The sequence below is a fragment of the Salvia splendens genome, chromosome 4 (assembly GCF_004379255.2).
Source record: "Salvia splendens isolate huo1 chromosome 4, SspV2, whole genome shotgun sequence".
In the NCBI taxonomy this organism is placed as follows: Eukaryota; Viridiplantae; Streptophyta; class Magnoliopsida; order Lamiales; family Lamiaceae; genus Salvia; species Salvia splendens.
This window is the reverse complement of record NC_056035.1, coordinates 16,550,526-16,562,969: the sequence shown is the minus strand read 5'-3', so window position 1 is coordinate 16,562,969 and position 12,444 is coordinate 16,550,526.

The window sequence follows — 12,444 nt, the reverse complement described above, 5'->3', positions numbered from 1 at the left end:
ACAGTTTGGTATCAGAGCCTCAGTTCTTTCCACTCTGGACCCAAGAGTCTTTTTGAGTCAAAATCTATGCATGTGTAATTTGGCTAAATGATAAACATCGGAAGCTCAACACCACAACTCGTCCCTGCCCAACCAAGAAGAATGAGGTAATAAGTATCTTGATTTATATTGATCTGAAACTGTGAAATGTTGTAAATTGCGATGGGAATATTACTCTTGTGAGAATGAAATTATTTCGATGGGAATCGAAGATAATATGACGTCTTGGAAAATGTTGTTTGAAGTGTGGGATGATGAAATTACATGGATATGAAATTGCTTGATACGACTATGCCAAAAAAAAAAAAATTGTTTGAATATTTTTGTGCACACCCCGATAAGGAAAATCGGCGAATATGTGATTAGACTTCTATGAGTCTGGATAGATGAAACTCTAAATGATTGAAATTTCATGAATTGTGAAACGTAAAGTATGCGTGTGATTACTTGATTGTACTATGAAAAAAAAAACACTGGTGGGAAATAAGTAAATACTACGGCTCTTGGAAAATGTTGTGAAGATATGAACCGTGAGACACTATGAGATTATACAATTGCTTTTGTTTAACCGTGAGGTATGATGGCGTTGATTGTGCTGGATATTGAAGTGTGATTGTGAACTTGTATTAATTGATGTTGAGATTTGCTATTACGTCCACGAAACTGCAAATTTTACTTGGAGAAAATACATGTTGCTTCCATGAGCGACAAAACTTTTATGCCTAGGCGTTTAAAATTTCATGACTATGAAACTGTGAAATGCAAAGCATGATACGCGCGTAGTTGCGAGTTGTGATTGTGATACAGATGAGCATGACTTGCATGATTTATGAAATGTGATTCCATGGATGATCGATTGACTAAGTGTTGCTATTCACACATATTAATGTACGATGTTTGTTATGCTATGGAACACCAAATGATTTATACGAATAAATGTATTGATTGTGCAATATATGTACGACGTTATGTGGTGAAAATTCATGACCGATGAAGTACGAGGCATCGTATAGAACCACTATTAAGGGGAATGTGGAACTTTTGAACCTTGTTGCAAACGTAGGAGCCATATGAAGCTTGAGTTAGGTAATGATCATATATACGTGAAGTACGAGGCTTCAAGCTATGCTTGAAAGTATAGAGTGCCTAAGAGGTAGGCCAGACTAAACGTGCTAGAACTTAGTTGTAAGTTGACAACTGCAATATCACTTTCCTGAGTGATAAAAACAACGAAAAATATATTTTTCGAACTTTGGTGTATCCTCACAATGGCGAGATCATACCTAAGATCTAATTAAACTATGCAGTCTTGCATACCATGCCAAAATGGCTATGCGACACAAATGCGATGACGTTTACGACACCTTAAGACCACGTGTACAGCGGCAATGCTTTTCGAAAACTATGTGGCATGGCAAGAAGACTTTGAAGATGCGACAATCAAAAGAAATGTTATTAATTTCGACGATACGATGAATCTCAACTTGGAATCCACGATTCCATAGAATGATGTTACCACGTTCAAGCTCGCGAAAAATGTGCGAGGGAGTACAACCCTCATAGCTAGAATGAACGATATTTAAATCAACAGTACTTACTTGGATTCTAAATTCCTTTCGGGACGTTTTAAATAAACGTGAGCCCTTGACTATTTAAACACCTTGGTTGACTCCCAATTTGCAAGTAATGCCCATTGTACTCTCTTCATCGAGTTATGACTCGCTTTCAGTTCTTGAAAAATTTGTACTTGCCTTCGTAACCTCGGACATCTTGATTAATCGTCTTCTTTGATTCATTTTTCGTAAGGACAATATTTTGACCTTATGAACTTCCGTCATTGAACTTCATTCCTAAGGTCGTTTGCAGTTATGACCTTCAGTATAATCACACCTCCGGTCCTATTTTCTTCAAAGGATGGAATATTCTTCTTGGAACTACTGGTTCATCTCTTTATTTTGTAATCATGTATGTGGCAAGTTCTTTCTTGCAGAAGTGAAATTCTTTTTAGCTCGGTTTCACTACATATATTGTTTCATACTCAATGATTTTTCTTTCTGCAACACCAAGTTAAGGCCATCCTGTTCCCTTCTTCCTTAACGGGTTAATCGTGTTAAATTTCTGAAAAGTTCCATTCACTTTGAGTTGTCTTTAACAAACCCGCGGACCCATTGATGTGATCTCATCTTTTCCAATAACATGATGTGGTTGAACCATCATTTGTACTACTTCATGACATTTGCCCATGTTTCTAAATCCTGCCGCGACTGAATATTTTTTTGGCCTTGATATGTTGAACGATATCATTCATTGCTGTCCGGAATTTTTGCAAATTGTGATCTAGCAGTCGGCTATGGAATTTGAGAATTTTTGCAGTTTCATCCTGTTTCCATGACCCATCTCATGTTCTTTCGAGCTCTCATCAGAAGTAAATTCTCAAATCTCTATGGGTTTTATTTGATACCTCTAAACCATTTGATTCTCAGAATGGACGTTTTGAGTCCAATGGAGCTCAATCATTGCATTGATGTTCTTGTTTACTTTATTAATTTTGGAGCCTTCCCGACTAAAGACATCCTTAAAAATGTTGCAACAATTTGAAATCTGTTCATATCCAAGTAAGACTGTTGGGTCAAATTTCGAATCCTTGATACTAGACGGTAGGAAAATGCAGTGGTCGACTCGGATATACACAAGGGATAAGTTTCTATAGTCAGACATGCTCAAAAATGACACACCAACCAGAAGCGTCGACATAACCGACAAGATACATATATGCGTGAACGATCGATTGAACGATAAGCGAATAATGAATATGAGAAGATGTATTTACGGTCACCATCGTGCGAGGAAATTGTACAGGGAGTACGAGCCCCTTCATAGAGTTTATTGCACAAAATAAATATCGTCAACGAGGAAGAACCTATGAAAGGTGACGAGAAAGAGCCACGTGACGGCGATACGATCGAGAAAAAAATGTGTGATAATACCATGAATATTAGAAAAAAAAATCGTGTGGAAGTTGGAAGACAAAAAGAGAAGAGTTAATAGAAATTTTCATGGGAGAACTTAAGTTAGTCGCTCACGATTTGCAAGTTATGGCGATGAGGGATATCGACGTAATTCTAGGAATGGTTTGGTTAACCACGAATTTTTGCGACGATTCGTTTTAAGGAGAGACAGATATCTCTACAAGCCCCGGGCAAGGAACCCACCTTATGCTATGGAATTTTGATGAACCGGCGAGCATCTATCATCTCCGCGCTTCAAGCTAGTACGTTGGTGAGGTAAGGACATCCCGCTTATCTCGTCTATCTACAAGGAGATGAGAAAGGAGAAAAGAAAATGGAAAACGTAGCCGTCGTGCAGGAATTTCCGGACGTCGCTCCTGAAGCTTTGCCTGGACCACCGCCAGATCGGCAATTGGAGTTCACAATCAATCTAGCACCAGGGTCGGCACCTGTATCTAAGGCACCATACAGAATGGCGCCTAAGGAGTTAGAAGAACTCAAGATACAGCTCCAAGAGCTTATGGACCTGGGATTTATTAGACCCAGTGTTTCACCATGGGGCGCGCCGGTGCTTTTTGTGAAAAAGAAGGATGGATCAATGAGGATGTGCATCGACTATAGAGAGTTGAACAAGATGACCCTCAAGAACAAATATCCACTGCCAAGGATAGATGACCTATTCGATCAACTTCGAGGAGCCGGTGTGTTCTCTAAGATGGACTTGAGGTCCGGGTACCATCAGTTGAGAGTCCGAAGAGAGGACATACCGAAGACGGCTTTTCGTACGAGATATGGTCACTATGAGTTTGTCGTGATGCCGTTTGGTTTGACGAATGCACCCGCGGTATTCATGGACTAGATGAATCGAGTGTTTCATCCCTACTTGGATAAGTTTGTCTTGGTGTTCATTGATGACGTGCTTGTGTACTCGAAGAACGAGAAGGAGCACGAGAAACATCTACGAATCGCCTTGGAAACTTTGAGGAACGAGAAGTTGTACGCCAAATTCAGCAAGTGCGAGTTTTGGCTAAAGGAAGTAAATTTCCTTGGTCACATCGTGTCGAAAGAAGGAATTCGAGTAGATCCCGCTAAGGTTGAGGCGGTGCAACAGTGGAAAGCACCTTCAACACCAAACGAGATTCGGAGTTTTCTAGGTTTGGCGGGATACTATCGAAGGTTTATAGAAGGGTTCTCCAAGATAGCGAGACCTATGACACAACAACTCAAGAAGGGAGTGAAAGTCAGTTGGACTCCCGAGTGCGAGGCTAGTTTCCAACTCTTGAAGGAGAAGCTAACTAGTGCACCAATCTTAGCTATACCGGAACCTGGAGTGAACTACGTGGTATACACGGACGCTTCGAAGGTGGGACTTGGATGTGTGTTGATGCAAAACAACAAGGTGATTGCTTACGCATCCCGGCAATTGAGGCCGCACGAGTTGAACTACCCAACCCACGATTTGGAGTTAGCAGCAGTGGTACACGCCTTAAAGATATGGAGACATCATCTCTACGGAGTTCGATGTGAGATCTTTACGGACCACAAGAGCCTGAAATACTTCTTCGAGCAAAAGGATTTAAATATGCGACAACGAAGGTGGCTCGAATTGGTGAAGGACTACGATTGTGGCATAAATTACCACCCCGGAAAGGCAAATGTAGTGGCAGATGCCTTGAGTCGGAAGAGTCATTCCCAACTAGCCACTTTTCTCACCAAGGAAGAAAGCTTGGTCCGCGAGTTTTGTAAGATGCGTTTGGAAGTGGTGAGAGCACCGGAAACGGTGGAAGCGCGAATCGCCACTTTAGTTGTTAAGCCTGATCTAAGGACAAGAATCGTTGAAGCGCAACGAATGGATGCGAAACTAGAGGAAGTTCGTATAGAAGTGCGAACCGGCGAATCTGGACGCTTTAGCGAAGAAGGTGACAACGCGCTTACCTTCCAAGGAAGACTGTGCATACGGGACGACGAAGAACTTAAAAACGAGGTGATGAGCGAAGCTCACGAGACCCCTTATACCGCCCACCCAGGAAGTACGAAAATGTACCAAGACTTGAAGAAGTCCTTTTGGTGGAATGGTATGAAGAGGGATATAGCGGCCTTCATGGAGCGCTGCTTAGCCTGCCAACAGGTGAAGGCTCTACATCAACGACCGTATGGGAAGTTGCAACCACTAGAAATCCCCGAGTGGAAGTGGGAGCACATTGCCATGGACTTTGTGACAGCCTTGCCAAAGACGCAAAGAGGGAATACTGCCATCTGGGTAGTTATAGACCGACTCACCAAGAGTGCGCACTTCATACCGATACCCATAACCTATGGATCTAACAAGCTAGCTCAAGTGTACATAAAAGAAATAGTGCGACTACATGGAGTCCCCGTGACGATCACGTCTGACCGTGACCCGAAATTTACGTCAAGATTTTGGATCAGCCTACAACGTGAGCTAGGCACTCGACTGAACTTCAGCACGGCTTTTCACCCGCAGACGGATGGGCAATCCGAAAGAACGATCCAAACCCTCGAGGATATGTTAAGGGCCGTGGTGTTGGACCGAGGAGGGAGTTGGGAGTCCGCACTCCCGTTGATCGAATTCGCCTACAACAACAGTTTCCAGGCAACGATTAACATGGCGCCGTACGAAGCCTTGTACGGGAGAAAGTGTAGATCCCCGCTCTACTGGGACGAAGTCGGTGAGAGAAGGGTACTCGGGACCGACGCAGTTGAAGAAATGGTTGGAATCGTCCGACAAATTCGTACGAGGATAAAAGAAGCTCAAGACAGACAGAAGTCATACGCGGATGCGCGACGAACCGACTTACAATTTCAAGCAGGCGACAAGGTCTTTCTCAAGGTATCCCCGTCGAAAGGGATAACGCGTTTTGGTGTCAAGGGAAAACTAAAACCGCGATTTATTGGACCTTACGAAATCCTCGAAGGAGTGGGTCCTGTTGCATACCACTTGGCGCTACCTCCAAGCCTTGGGAGCGTGCACAACGTCTTTCATGTGTCGCAGTTGCGGAAATACGTGTTTGACCCAAAACACGTGATTCACTACCAAGAAGTCGCGTTGAACTCGGACTTGAGCTACGAGGAGAGACCCCAAATGATTCTAGACCGTAAGGTCAAAAACGTGAGAAATAAACCAGTTGCTTACGTGAAAGTACAGTGGAGAAACCACGGACACGAAGAAGCCACGTGGGAGCTTGAGGACAAGATGATGGGTTTATACCCAGAACTCTTCCCATGAGAGTACCAAATTTCGGGACGAAATTTCTTTTAAGAGTGGTAGGATGTAACGCCCCACTTTTCGAACCCTAATTTTCGAACCCTAAGACGAATGTATTTATTGCTTTAATTGCAGAAATTAAATGGCGAATTATTATGTGTTTGCTTATGTGACCTAATTTTGTTTTGACCGAGTCAAATTCGTTGATTCTATGACGTGGTTATGATTAATTGATGTGGAATGAAATATATTGCGGTGAATTATATTATTATGGGGAGTGAGATTTAATTAGTATCATAAATAATTACCTTGCCCTTTCATTGTGGAATTTTCGACCACTATTATTTTGAGGAGAGGAATTCTATTTTGTTGGATTTAATTATTTGATTGGGATAATTATCCAATTAAATCCAAAGCCTAATTACCCTATTTAATTCTTGATAAAAATCGGCCCCCACTATTATTCCTAAGGAGATTTCGAAATCTCCTAGCTTGTGGGAGAAGAAGTTATTCATTTATTCAATTGATCCCTTAATTATTTCTTTCCATGTTTTAATTGGAATATCCTAGCAAATCTTGCCTTATCTATTTTATTAAAGATTTGGAAATTATTCCTTGTGGGAGGAATATTTTTACACGCCTATTCCCTATATTTTATGGGAGGATTTTATTAATTTTTATGCTCCGTATTATTTTATTCTGCTCCGTGAAAATACCAAATAAAATCATGGGCTAATTTATTAGCCATGATTTTCGAAAATCCTCCTTATTTCTCCCTCAAATTAACGCCAATCATCCCTCCCCAAATCTCTCAAATCTTCATTTCAATTATTTCCCCAAATCTTGAATTTATTGGGGAATATTGTATTTTTCCAATTCTATAAATAAAATATCAAACCCAAAACCTAAACCTAGCCCCCAAAACTCACGCCCACTTCATTTCACACGCCCCTCCCCTTTTCATCTCCCCCCACACTTGTTCATCCATTCAACTCAAGATCCCATCGATTTTCCAAGAGATTGTTGAAGAACCAAGGTTTTAATTGCTTCCTACCGATTATTTCGTCCAAGAAAAGGTACATTCAAACCCATATTCTTCAATCCTCTCCATCTAGACTTTCTTTAACTCCCTCATGCATGTAGAGAGTGTAGGTAATGAAGATCTAAGGGTTTAATCGGTGGGAATGTGAAGTCATACGTGTGAGTGCGTTTTGATTGCAATTGCTTGTTGATTTATTGAATCCTCGGTGGTTGATGTGCGATTTCATGAAAATATGTGTTTAAGGACTCTTTTGAGCATGATTGTATATCAAAACCTTGAAAAGATTGATTTTGAATGAGTGGGGATAAACCCTAATTCGAATTGCTATCAGTATGAAAATCTGTGATTTCCGAACAGTGTGTTCTGATGTGTTTTTGACCAACCAAACGAACTCCGATTTGACCGATTCTTTTTCCTGTATAAACTTCGTGATGTCTTCTATATTGTGTGTAAATTTCGACCCTTTTGGTTAAACTATGAATTTATGGTGAATTTTTTAAAGTTGACTGCGCGATCCTGCCAAAAACGTGTTTTCTCGACCAGTAGGTTACGCCTTTGGTTTGCCCGACTTAAAGGTGGTATTTTGACATGAAATTTAAACTGAATGTTATTTGATGAGTCTACTGCCTTGTCATAGAGTTTTAGCCCCATCGGAGGTCGGATGATTTTTAAATAATTTTTACAAAAAGGTTGCGCAGAGCTGCCAGATCTCTACTTTGGTTAAACAACTATATTTGTATGCTTGAATGACATACATGAGTTTACATATGTGATGAGGTGATGTGATATGCAAAGATGTGTGATATGGTGTGATTCCTATTGTTGATTGGGAAGGGGAATGATCTAGGACATGCATGATTTTAGTCCATGTTGATGACTAATTGGGAATACCTTATCTAAAGGTGAAAATTCGTGCGCTAAACGTGATATCAAAGGAAAAGCGAAAACTTGAAATCTAAAGGGTCGAGGTGGGCTTCTTTTCTACCCTACGATATGTGTGGGTTTTATTTTATTAAAATCTTTTACGTATGACTGTGGAGAGATAAGGGTGGTTTAAAGTGATTATCATGCCTGATTTGTTTTGACATGCCTATCTGATGTGGCTGTTGCCACTGTTATATAAATCGAATTCGGGTCCTCGTAGGGCCGAAAACCCTACGTGGATTAGTGTACACCTATGGTAGATCGTGTGCTAGCGTACGGGCTGGCCGGTCTAGTGACCTGGTTTGCGGCCGCATTCCTTGTCATGTATTGGCAGATATGGTTGATGACGATGGGGAAAAATGACTGCGCAGTCGCTATTTTGAACAATGGAAAATGTTTCGGTGCCTCGGGTCTTTTAATCTCAAACCCCGATGGTTACCTACGTATGGCATGATAATAATATGTACTCTTACTTAAAATGTTTTCGGCACGAGCCACTGAGTATTTTCAAAAGTACTCAGCCCTGCATATGTTTTCTCTATGTGCAGGTTGAGCAGCGACGAGCGGTTGGTGGTGTTGAGCAGGAATTAATAATAAACTATGGTCGTTTTGAAACTCTGAGTGTCGTCGTGTCTTCACACATGACGTCACTCTTCTCTTGGATGCTTCCGCTGGGATATTTTCTTTACTTGTTTTTACTTAACTATGAATCTTTTTGATTAAATGTTGAAAACTCGTTACTCTTTTATTAATGTCAAACCTTTGGTCTTTTACTTATCTTAATATAAATGCTTTTGGTCGTTTATTTATTAAACTTAAATTCTTAGTCAAACTTTTATTGAAACCCTAGCCTTCTATGCCCGTTCTTTAAAACCCCTTTAAGTCGCGATCGCCCGCTTTTATTAACCCTAGAGGGCGGGCGTGACATATCTCGTCCCTCCGAGACGAGACGGACGCGGGACACGTTGCAGCGTCTCGTCTCGTCACCATCCCGCTGAGACTCCCGTCCCACCGAGACGGATGGCGAGCCGTCTCACCACGCGCCCGCGCGACGTGGCGCGTGCTGGCGCCACACGTGACGCACACTCGCCGGCCCGCAAGTGGGTAATGAATCATTTTTTTAAAAAAATAAAAAATCAAACGGTAATATTACCGTTTTAGACCGTTTTTTTCTCTTTTTTTTTTACTCTATAAATACTCTTATTTCATCCTCATTACACGCACAAACACACATCTATAAAATTGTATTTTAAATTATGTCTTTTTTTATTTATTTTTCCACGAATTTAATTATGTATTTTTTTAGAATTTTAAGTTGTAATTTTTATTTTATTGGATGAAGTGTGTTTTTATTAATTGAATTTGTTGGAAATAAAAATAAAAAATGAAATTGAATGAATAGTTAAGGGATGAGATGGTTTTGTCTCTTAGTTAAGAAATGGAGTAAAAATACAGTGGAGCCCATGAATAGTTAATAGATGAGACGGTTAAGAGACGGATAAAAGACGGTTAAGAGACGGATAAAAGACAGGATTGCGGATGTCCTAAGCCCTAAAAAATGACTGTCCTCCACTAACTTAACCTTAGTGGGTTAAAAAATGCAATTCCTCGATGGACGGAGTGGTAATAATTTACCACAATGTATCGTGATGGTTGTGAATTTTTTTTAGGGTCCATCCAATATTCTTTTGTAAAACAAAATCTATTATTGTTGTTATGATTATTACTATTATTATATCTTTATTTTGAGTACTAGAATTAGAAAAAAAATCTTGCATATAGTATAAGAAAAGATTCGGCAAGATCTTTCTGTGGAAAGATTTTATGCAGTTAAATTTTGCAGAGATTCGAGTCCTGCCAACTTGCTTACTGCTTTAAGAGTTAAAATAACTTTAAAAAATATTTGGGGTTAGTTATACATATGTATATGCACAAAGAGCACTGATCTAGGTAAATCAATACTTAAATGTATAACTAGAGAACACGAATTTAGTTCACTATAAGAGCGATTTAGTTCACTACGCGAAAGAGTGAATCAAAACGCCATTACAGTGAACTAAATCCTTCACGGAATAAATACTTTACTATAAGGTGTTTCAGTTCACTCCTTGTTTTCAAATTCATATTGTGAACTAAAACGCCTACACAATGAACTAGATCAATTTGATCTAATGGCTCGAACTCAGTACCTTATACAATAATGTCTAAGTTTTTTGCCGTTAGGACAGAGGCTCTGGACAAGTTATAACTACATTAGCAACTTCCCTTAATTTCATGGTTTTTGCCTCTATTCAACATATGCTGAATTAAAATAGGATTAAAGAAATTTTTGCCCCTTTTGACATTTACCTATATAATTAAGTGGCTTCAAAGCGTTGAGCACTGGACCAACAAATTATAGGAATAAGAGAAGTAGAAGAAGAAATTATAAGAATTAAGAGAAGTAGAAGAAGAAAGAAAGAAAGAAAAAGAAGAAGCCCACTTTGGTACTTTTTGCACGACAATGTAAAGTTGCTAATGACTTTTCACAAAAGATTAGTAAAAGTTTATCTGAAAAGTGTTGCATGAAAGAGTTTGATGTTAATCATGACAATCCTTGAGTGGATTTTAATAGAGCATGTATTTGCCACCTTCTTCCAACATAGATGATAGCCCATAATTTTAAAATCACAATTTAAATTACCTAAATAAACGTAATTAATTCTAAATTTTAATATGGGTTTACTATTTTAAAATTTAGCTTGTAGTACTAGTTACTTTGATCGATTGAATTATTTAAATACCAGAAGAGATTTGTTTATGATGTTTTAGCTGAAATCATATCGAATTAACTTATCAGATTATAGTTAAAATTCAGAAAGTTAGAATCTTCAATCATATTCATCCAAAGTTCAAACCATTTATATATATTGAACAGATAATGTTGGTAAAGAAACTAATACTAAGATTTTTTTTTATAATTTTAAAAGATAGTTTAAAGTTAAGGTTTATAAAGCTCCCCCAATTTTATGGACTTTGCAATTGGGAAATCAATATTTTTATGTCTCTCTCTCAATATGTGATTTGTCATGCTCCCCCGATTATATGGATTGCTTAGATTTAGACTTGTCACAATATACATCTATAAGTTTTTTTTCGTGATGGATTGAATTTTTAAAACGTGTAATAGAAAAAAATGTTTTGTGAACTTGCTTTTATATTTTTGGTAAAAAAAATTAGGATGAAAACAAAAACCGAATCAATCCCGAAAACAGAGCACATACCACACACTAATAAGTGGGACTTTGGTTAATGGGAGGATGATGGATGTGAAATTGGTGAAGAAAGGTGATTGGTTAGTTGGATTGTGTATAATGATGGAGAAATTAAAGGGGTTTAGCCATACATATATGGGTCACTCCACTTGTCTTGTTTATGTATAGTTGTTGGTGTGTGAAATCAAATGATTTCAATTGTTATTTACATGTATATCCTAAAAGCTCTCTTTTCTTTTCTTGTTAAAGCTTCTTTCTTGTTATCTTGCTCAAAAGATTTTTATTTCAATTTCAAGAATGAAAAAAGGGCATGCAAATTGGATGAGATTAATTGGTTTTTAGAAAGATATGATAGTTGGGATCCAGCTAGGCCATTGAGTTTGAGGTTTTGTTGTTTAAATATCTCTTATTTTGTGAGGTTGATATTGAATTAAGTATTGATACACACCCCAACATAGATATAGGTTTTTTCTTCCCTATGTTTTGTGATGATTTATGAAAATTTTCTTCGTTGGTTATTTCAGTATTTCGTGCATAATTACTTGTTTTTTTCAGTTTTATGTAGTGTAGAAAATCACTATGGGGAACTTTTTAGTTGAACACTAGATTGGATCCTTTTCCACAAAGTATTAAGTCATCACCCCACTTATAAAAAGATTAATACACCATAACAAAATAGCAGGTAATTTTGTACGATTAGAAAATTATTGAGTCCAAAAAGGTTGTTGGGCCATATCTTGATAAGGGATTATGATAGTATTTGACGATTGGCATTTTACATCTGGACTAATGTGCAATTCATATTTTTTTTATTTGGTTATGGTACAAAATTAAAATTCGATCATAATTTGTATTTTTATATGCAACAAATCCTAAATAAAGAGTTGGACATAGAGTATTGTATAGTAGTATTATAGGTGGTGAATAAATAACCAATTTTCAACTCGGAAA